Raw genomic sequence first — 9,935 nt, forward strand, 5'->3', positions numbered from 1 at the left:
TGTATTTCGAACCTAGCCTGGTCAGGAAAGTCCATGAGACTTTACTGAAACCCAGAAAGTGGTGTTTAACTAAATTGGGAGAGCACTCAACATGAGCTGAAGAGCTGAGGGACAGTGCTCAGGATCAGAGTTCAAGCCCCAATACCAACAGAAAAAGGACAAATATGACTTTAATTTTCCCTAAGAAGAATGACAAAGTCAATAGAAATCTTCACAAGCGGAGAAAATAATTCCTAAATAGTTCAGTCCACCTTTTGCTGAGTTAAGTTATGGCTTCTTTGCTGGACATATTCTTTTCTTTTAAAAATTGTCTAATATTAGCTTTATAATAAACTTCACCAAAAATTTCTTGGTTCAAAAGAGAAGCCCACACAGTTTATGTAACTTGGATTTAAAAATATCACAAAGCCAACAGAGACAGGAGAGTCTGTCAAACTCTTATCTGTAATTAAACACCAAAAAAGACAGAAGTGGAGTTTTCCTAAAGCAGTAGAGTACTAGCTTTGAGGACAGGTGGGTAGGAAAGACTGTTCAGGGACAGGGTCCAGCCTCTGAAATCAAGCCCCAGAACCAGCACAAACTAAACAAACAAAAAAGCAAACAATAAAAAACCCACATATATTTCTTTGGGACCATCCTGAAAGCACTGGTTTTAAAAGAGGCTCCTTTTGCTGATCATACTCACTGTATCTTGCTTTTTGCAATCCTTGTAGCTATGGAGAACTCAGGAGCAGATTAAAGGAATAGATAACTGACTCCTGCAACAAAAGAATCATGTCAAGAGTGAAATATCTATGAATAAGGCACTTTTAAAGCACCATGTCTTTGTTTCTTTGCTGAAAAACACTTTTAAAACAATGTTATTCCCCTAACATCACCTTATCTGACCTTTTCTGCTTGACTCAGACATATACTAGTTGTTGCAAATATGGGAAACCATGGGACCTATGTTTCTTTGGGCCTGGCTTAATTCACTTAACATAATTTCTTCCAATACTTTCCATTTCCTAACAAATGCCATTCTTTCTGATGGAGGCATAGACTTCCATTGTGTATATATACCACATTTTCTTGATGTGAGGGGAATGAACCCCAAGATAAGTATTCAAATGTTTTTTTTTCCTTTCATGCAATTGTTTCTAACATATTTCTAAGATGATTTCTTTGTATGTTCCTCCCCCACAGTATAACCACTTCTTTCACTGTATTTGATATTGGTATAATTTGTGGAGGGGAAGGGCAGAAATAAATCGTTTAACTAGGGATACAGGTGGACCCATTGCAACAATGAGATGTACAAGGCGTTATGTGGAAAAACAAACTTTACAACTTTGGTGTGGGGGTGAGGGGAGGGAGTATAGGAAGGGATGGGAAGGGGAAACAAAGAGGAGGCAACAATGCTTGATAAGAAATATACTCACTATCTTGCTCATGTAATTGTAAATCCTCTATACGGTATTCTCACAATAAAAATAAAAAAGAAAAGAAAAAAATAAAACAACGTTATTTCCTTTTCATCTATGCTGGCCTTCAAATGGCATATTGTTTCCTTTTGTAATGCTCTCAACTAGAAGTTTACAGACAAGGTTTATATAATTGAAGAACACACTTGAAAAATTCAGGGACAGAGTTTCCTTCAAGCCTTAGATTCTTTTCATGTACAGTAAAAACGAGAGCAAAAATTAACTTGAACTTTGTCATTTCTCTATGTTCAATTATCAAAGAATTAGCATAGTAGAAACTATTTTCTAGCAATATCACAATCTTTAGATGTAGATTTTGTTTCCCACTGTTCCATGGGACACATTTTTGTTAACTTCTTTTTCACCATCTAGTGATACTATAACATCCTATACTGTCCTGGGATTGCTGTATCTTTACTGGATTCTCTAATTTCTGTTGGAAAGTTAGGAACAATAGAAAATTGGGTGACTGTTTCCGTTTTACCTTTTTTTTTATTACCTTAGAAACTGTAAATCAAAATAACATAAACTATGTTTATAATATTAGGAGACAGATTTCATTTCTCCATTCTTACCCTAACCTTCTACATAACTTTGGTACTTAGTGATCCCCAAATGTGAAAATGGAGATAGGGAGCTTCTTATTTAAATATTATTCAGAATTTCAAGACTTCATTAATGCAAGGTCCTTAGTAGTATGCACATCATCCATGTGTACAAAGTTGGTGGCAAATTTTTCTTATTCTCAGAAACTAGGACATGTGGTATTTTTGTAGCTGCATCAGGAAATGGCTGTAGCTGAGTTAGTTTATTAACCAAATCTGATGTAAAATATTTCTACAAGTTAATTGGCTTGAATAATCTGTATTTATCATTTTACAGTTCTAAAAGACAGAAATTTAAAAGAAGTCTCACTAGATTAAAATTGAGCCACCTACAGAGCTAAAATATTTTTCAGATGATTCTAGTGGAAAAGGCATTTACTTCCTGTTCCGCTTTCCAGAAACTTCAGAATCTAGATTGTTGTCTTTTCCTTTATCTTCTAATGTAGCATCTTTACATCTTTCTGATGGTTCTTACTTAATCATGTCCCTTTGAACTGCACAGACAATGGGATAAGCATCTTCCCCTAGAAATAGCCTTTGACCACTTCTGGTTCACTTTTGTAAGCTGAAGTAGGTCACATGACCCATCTTGACATTGCAGAGTAGAGGTAAATCTCACCTACAGGAAACTGATGCAGGACAGACTAATATGTCAATATATGCAACACTTGAGATGAAGAGGAAAAAGAAGACAACTCTAATACAATCAGTCATACTTGCCATCACATGTCTCTGCATGTACTTTTGTTTCTAAAACTACTTAGATCTTCAAATCATGTCTTTAATGCTTGTATATTACTGGAATTAGAGAACATTTTAATACTGAGACAGCATAAAATCTCAAAGAAATCTGGAGAAATAATTTCAATATTACATCTTGTTCTACTAGGACATGAAATGATTTTATATACAATACTTTATACTAGTAAATTTTCCAGAACTGGATTTTGCTAATATATGTGACTATCAACCAGAATAAATGTCTTCATTTATCCGCATCTTGTACAGGCAGCATAGTCAAGCAGATGTGGGAGTTCATCAGTAGCACTTTTTAAAAATGCAAAAAATGTGCACTGGGAGCCAATATGAATATTTTTCCAACATCACCTTCCACATCCTCTTTCTTCCTTCCTAGGAAACAACCCAATCAATAAAAAGGCTTAGATTTTTGGCTCTTGCACTTGAAAGTGGAAGCAGAATGTTATGGATATCAGAGATGACTGTTCATGGTTTTTTACATAATAATGTCACATGCAACAGCCCTATGAGTCCTGCAGAACTTAGCATTGTACTTCCTTAGTGATGTGATAGGAATGTCAGCCTTACAGGACTTAGTATTGTTTTCCATTTCCATTTCTACCACCTAGCCTAAATTATAATACCTAGTAATGGAATGAAAAATTAATGCCATCTTAAGAAAGTCATTTAGGATTCTGGGAATGTGGCTTCATGGTACAGTGATTGCTTAGCATGCATAAAACCCTGGGTTCAATTACTCAGTACCACATAAACAGGAAAGGAATTTGTGCTGTGCCTCAAGTGGTAGAGTGCTAGCCTTAAGCAAAAAAAAAATCTCAGGAAGAATTCCCTGGCCCTGAGTTCAAGCCCCAGGACTGGCAAAAAATTCATTTAGCTAGTAAATGTGAAATAGACAACCTACACTTGGAATATACAATTGTTCCTTCCAACTATGACCTAACAATAGTTCTTAATTCATGTACTTTACCGATATTAGAAGATTGTTTTGAGGAAAAATAAAACATTTTGTTAGTAAGTCATGACAATTAAAGTCAGGAATGTGCTTAGATATCAGGTGAAAATTAATCCTGGAAATTCAAAAATGTCAGGCTTTTGAGTGGTCACTGCCAATCACAATGAGAAGAGTAGTCTAAGTGAGATTTGGAAATCTTTTTGGTCACTTGTGGCACCAAAAAGGCACCAGCTAATTAATAGTTGTGATAGAAGTGAAGGAATAAATCCAGAAGGAAGAAATAAATAATAATAATTACTAAATTATACCAGAAACTCATCTAGGTAACCATATTTGATTATTGAAGAACTATTTATCAACTAGGCTTATTCCTCATTGCCTTTAGCATTCTATGTCACTTAGGTTAGATCTTAATCTCTGTGTGATAAGTTGTATCTCATTCTATGTTGTTCTTTCATATCTGATCTCCTTTGTTTTCTAAAAATCTCAGTTTTTCTCTATTTCTCTATTAACAATTATTTATACTAAATCCACCTACGCAGACATCAGAGGATGCTAAAGTAAGAGTCCAATAGCACATGAGTCATTAATGTAACAACATGGAAAAGGATGACATATTTATTGCTACCTCAAATTTTCTGAAAAGCTGCAACGTCATCATTTGATTCAAATTTCCATTATTTGTGTACAGTGTCATTAAGTGCACATAAATGCAAATATGAGCCAGATGCTGGTGGTTCCCTCCTGTAATCTTAGCTACTCAGGAGGTTGAGACCAGACGATTGTATTTTGAACCTAGCCTGGTCAGGAAAGTCCATGAGACATTTATCTTCAATTAGACACCTGAAACCCGGAAGTGATGCTGTAACTAAACTGGGAGAGCACTCAACTTGATCTGAAGAGGTGAGGGACATTGCCCAAGATCAGAGTTCAAGCCCCAATACCAACAGAAAAAGGACAAATATGACTTTAATTTTCCCCAAAAGGAATGACGAAGTCAATAGTAATCTTCACAAGCAGAAAAAAAATTTCCAACATGATTCAGTGTACCTACTTTTGCTGAGTTATTTATGTTATGGCTTCTTTGCTGGACATATTCTCTTCTTTTAAAAATTTTGAAATATTACCTTTATAATAAACTTCACCTAGTATGTCTTGGTTCAAAAGAGAAGTCCATACAGTTGATGTCACTTAGCTTTCTTACTATCTCAGTTCAAAGCCAACCCAGGCAGGAGCATCTGTCAAATTCTTATCTCTAATTAAACACCAAAAATCCAGAAGTGGAGTTTTGGCTCAAGCAGTAGTGTACTAGCTTTGGGGACATGTGGGCAGGAAAGACACCTGTTCAGGGACAGGTTCCAGACTTTGAGTTCAAGCCCCAGAAGTGGCACAAACTAAATAAACAAACAAGCAAACAAAAAATCTCATATATTTCTTTCGGACCATCTTTAAAACACTGGTTTGAAAAGAGGCTCCTTTTGCTGATCATACTTACTGGATCCTGCTTTTTGTAATCCTTATTGCTATGTCGAACTCAGGACCAGAATAAAGGAATGGACAGCAGACTTTTGCAACTAGAGAATCATCTCAGGAGTTAAATATCCATGCATAAGACATTTTAAAACTCCATGTCTTTGTGTCTTTGAAGTAGAACACTGTAAAACAATGTTATTTCTTTCTTTCTATGCTGGCCTTCAAATGGCATATTTTTTTCCTTTTGTAATATTCTCAAGTAGAAGTTTACAGAAAAGTTTTATGAGTAAAGAGCACACTAAAAAAAAGTCAGGGACAGAGTTTCCTTCAAGCCTTGGATTATTTTCTTATACAGTAAAAACGAGAGCACAAATTAACTTGAACTTTGTCATTTCTTTGTGGTCAATTTCTTTCCTGGATTCAGTTTCTACTTCCAGTAAAAGTTCCTTAAAATGAGTGTTTTCTGGCTTCATTGAAATAGCCCAAAGACATCTTTGGACATGAGGTAGCACGTGTTTCAGAGACAACTTCGTAACGAGAAAATATGGAATTTACATGGCTTATAAAACATTATCCATGTACATATGGCCATATAAGACAATGTTAAGTGAAATGAACCGCCAAATAGGGAAACATCTTGTTTTTTAATTTCTTACTATTGTTTTTAATGTATCTAACATGTACTATGTGTTTTTTTGTTTCTCTTCTATTTTCTTCCTCAATGCTATAACCTTTTTCCACTGTATTTGATGTCAGTGACCTGCATCTTGCATACACATTTTTCTAATGTGGGGAGCGGAAGGGAAATAAAATGCTGAAAGAAGTATACAGTATGAACCGTTGTTAAAATGAGAAGAACAAGACACTATGTTGAAAACGAACTTTACATCTTGGGGATGGGAGGAGAGAATTGGGGTGGTGGGGAGAAAAGGGATGACAGGGGAAAAACAAAAGAGGAAGTAACAATGCTCGTTAGATAATGTACTCATTAACTTACTTCTGTAACTCTAACCCCTTTGTCCACCATTTTCACAATAAAAAACATGATAAAAAACATTATCCTGGAGTATATTAAGTTCAAATTTCCTAAGTGCTCTGGGAAAAAGGTTTTCAGAAACATTTTTTGTCAGTGTTTGTGTTGTACATTATTACCCAAGTGTACATAAGTTAAAAGAAGGTGAAATAATAGGAATAAGAGAAATAGAAGTTTTGTGTTTAAGTATAATGGTTCAATACATTATAGAAGACTCTGCAAATAAGACAACTTGGAAACAATAAAGCGAAGGCCAGTATGTAGACTTATGGGAGTGATATAGAGAAAGCATTACTCCTAAGTGGAACATGAAGGATGAGGCCACTGTCTTTCTTCTACTAGCTCTAAATCATGGTAGCTAATCATTCAAATTTGTAAAAAGGAGAATGGAAGAATAATTCCGGTTCCAAGCAAGTCAGATATAAGAGCATGGATTTAACTGGAAAAAAGGCCATGTTGAGAGAGCAGGAATTATAATAGCAATGAACTGGTGGCTAAGATCACATTTCTTTTTCTTTTTTTCTTTTTCTTTTTGTTGGTAGTGGGGCCTGAACTCTCGGCCTGGGCACTATCCCTCTATTCTTCAGCTCAAAGCTTGTGTCTACCTCTTGAGCCACAGTACCACTTCCACTTTCCTGGTGAATTAGAGATAAGTGCCTCAGAAACTTGCCTACTCATGCTGGATTTGAACTGCAATCTTCAGATCTCAGCCTCCTGATTAGCTAGGATAATAGGCATGACCCACTGGCACCCTGCTTAGGATTACATTTCTAACAGTGTACACTCAGCATATATAATGTGTATGTTCATCTATCTTTATATGAACTCGATTTAAAAATCTGGGCTACAGCTAAATTTTACACTCACAAAAATATTTGTAGTTCAAAAGTTGATACTCTTGGAGAAATATAACCTAAGAATATAAAGGAGTCTGGGAAGTTCAGTTTGCATCCAGCTTGGGCAGAACAGTCTTTGAGACACTATGTATAATTAACCAGCCAAAAAATGCATTGGAAAAATGACTCAAGTGATGGAATACTAGTTATGAGCAAGATTGCTGAATAAGAGTTTGAGGTTTTTGCACACATATATACATACAAACATGCACATACACACATAGGCACTTATATGTTCAAACACACATAGGAAACAATTCTCAGATTGTGTAGAAAAGTTAGAAAATAATAGAAAATAGGTCCTGAGTAAGAATAGAATCAAGTGATAATTTTTAATATTTGAAAGTCATCAAGTGAAATTTCCCCCAAAAAGCTTGAGAATATTACATAGGTGGGAAAAGAGATAGTAAGAAACTCAAGTCATCATTAATAAATTATACTTCAGCAATTCTTGGCACATTCTACTTTGGGCCTTTGTCTTCTTTGCACATTCCTTTTGAGTTCATAGTTGCTCTATTTCCATTTTATCTGTAAATACTGCTAAGAAAATTGTTCAACTTCCACTTCTTCTTTGCACACGCCCAGTCTATGTATGAAGGTACATTGTCCATGTTAAGCAATAGGGTAGTACTCACTCTCTGAGGAGAAAAGTTCCACAATTTAACCCTATGCCCACATTAGAGTGTGTAGAATTTAAAGCATTTTGAGACAAACAGTGATATTAGAATTGAAAGAATGTCCTTAGGGACATTTCCTTGGAGCTCATTAGTTTTCCCAGGAGAAATATAAATATCCACAAAATTTGGAGCTAATTAGTTAAGTATCTGAATGAAAACTAGATGTTGTGTTAATACAAGTCACCACTGTATTATTGTTACATCAGAATGCTTCACTACTTCACAATATGTATGAGAAAATGGAAGAAAGGCATTAAACACAATATATTATCTTTTTAAGCATTTAATCCAGGTGGTGAGGGTAATGTCTGAACTCTTCCATTCAATAAAAGCTTGAAGTTTATTAGAGCACTTCCTACATATAAGAATTTGTGGCAGGTTGATTGATAGAGCTATTTCAGCATGGAGATATCCCTAAAAAGAACTACACTTAAAAAGAATATGTGGCAGTTATGATGTGTCAATGCCTATTGAAGCATTTTCTATTCTAAAGAAGAATCAATTGAGGAGTCTTCAGTTACATCCAAAAAGCTCTAATACCTAATACCTAGTGTTACTTATCCTACATTTATAATGAGTAGGTGATAAAATATACAAACATATCCAAAGATATTTCAATAAAATCCCAACCTGATATAGATTCATTGGTCACTCATCGGAACTGTAGGATACATTAGGCTTGTTTGTGCTGTAATTCAATCTATAGTCTCTTGGCTAAACAAATCTTCAAAAATATTCACAGAATACCTCTAAGTAAAGTTCATGACAGTTATATCTGTATAATTCTTCTAAGGTTAGGATAAAAGCATTTTGTCCCAACATTTAAAATCAACAGGATCTGTTGAATTCATGAATCCACAATTTTATGGCTTCACATTCATATCTCAACGTTTTACTAATATGACTTTCACCAAAACACTGTTCTTATTGAACTTGCTTGTCTATGTCCCTTTAGTTTTCAAATCCAGATAATATATTTCCTACAATATCTTCCTGAAAATTCTTTCCTTCCTTTACTTCTATAAATCTGTGTTTATTACTTTTTTTCCCCTTATTTATCCCTTTCTTCCAATCTTGTCCACACTGGTGCGCACATTGCTCACATTTGTGTCAGAACTTTCCTTTTCCTCTTCCCTCCAATAATTCTCCCAATTTTATTATTCTTTTTCACATTAATGGTCGTGGATATATTGATGATATCTAAACAGACATATCTTTGCATCTTTTTAACATAAATTTTAGAACTATCAGAGAATTTTTACCTCTAAATCCATCTTTTTCACCTGTAGTCGTTATCACAAGAATATCACTAACACAGTTGCCAGCCAGAGAAGTGGAAGCACTTCAGATTTCTTCTTATCCTTCTACTCTCGCCCACTAGATAAGATGAATGATCAAGATGTTCTCAGTTTCTGTCACTAATATGATTTCTATGTACTCCTTTTTATGCCCCTAACACTAGCCTATTTCAAATACTCATCACTGGTCACCTAGTCCTAAAACAACCATTTCGAAAGTATGCTTTTTCCCCATAGTCTTTTCATATTGGTCCTCTCCATCACTAAATTACTCTCCTTGTAAGCACACAGAGTGAAGAGCTCAGACACAAATTCTAGTATCATTATTTACTCACTACATTGACTGTTGGCCTTACATTTCTCATCTGTAAATGAATGTAATTTACCAGAAATACTGTTGACTTGTAGACCAGGAAAAAGGAAAAGTGAAGAGTCCTTACATTTTCCACCTTAGCTTACAAATAAGGAAAGAGTCAAATTCAGTTTGTTGGTATAAAGTTACAAATTGTTTCATGCAGAAATAAAAATAAATTTTACCTCCTGGCTCTACGGCCTGTGTCCTTTTAAGACAATATGTAAGTGCTATTATGTAAATTGTGTCATGTGTTCACAGCAGTATTGAAGATCATAGTCTTAACATATCATTGGTTTTTGAATAGTATCTATATGAGAATGTTATTTGAACTAATCACCATAAGTTGAAAACTACATCTTAGTCCATCAAAATGTGGAAATAAATTATTTGATTTATTAAAAAACAATACCACCAAGCCAGGCAC

The sequence above is a fragment of the Dipodomys spectabilis genome, unplaced genomic scaffold, assembly GCF_019054845.1.
Source record: "Dipodomys spectabilis isolate Male_0828 unplaced genomic scaffold, ASM1905484v1 ptg000057l, whole genome shotgun sequence".
Taxonomy (NCBI): Eukaryota; Metazoa; Chordata; class Mammalia; order Rodentia; family Heteromyidae; genus Dipodomys; species Dipodomys spectabilis.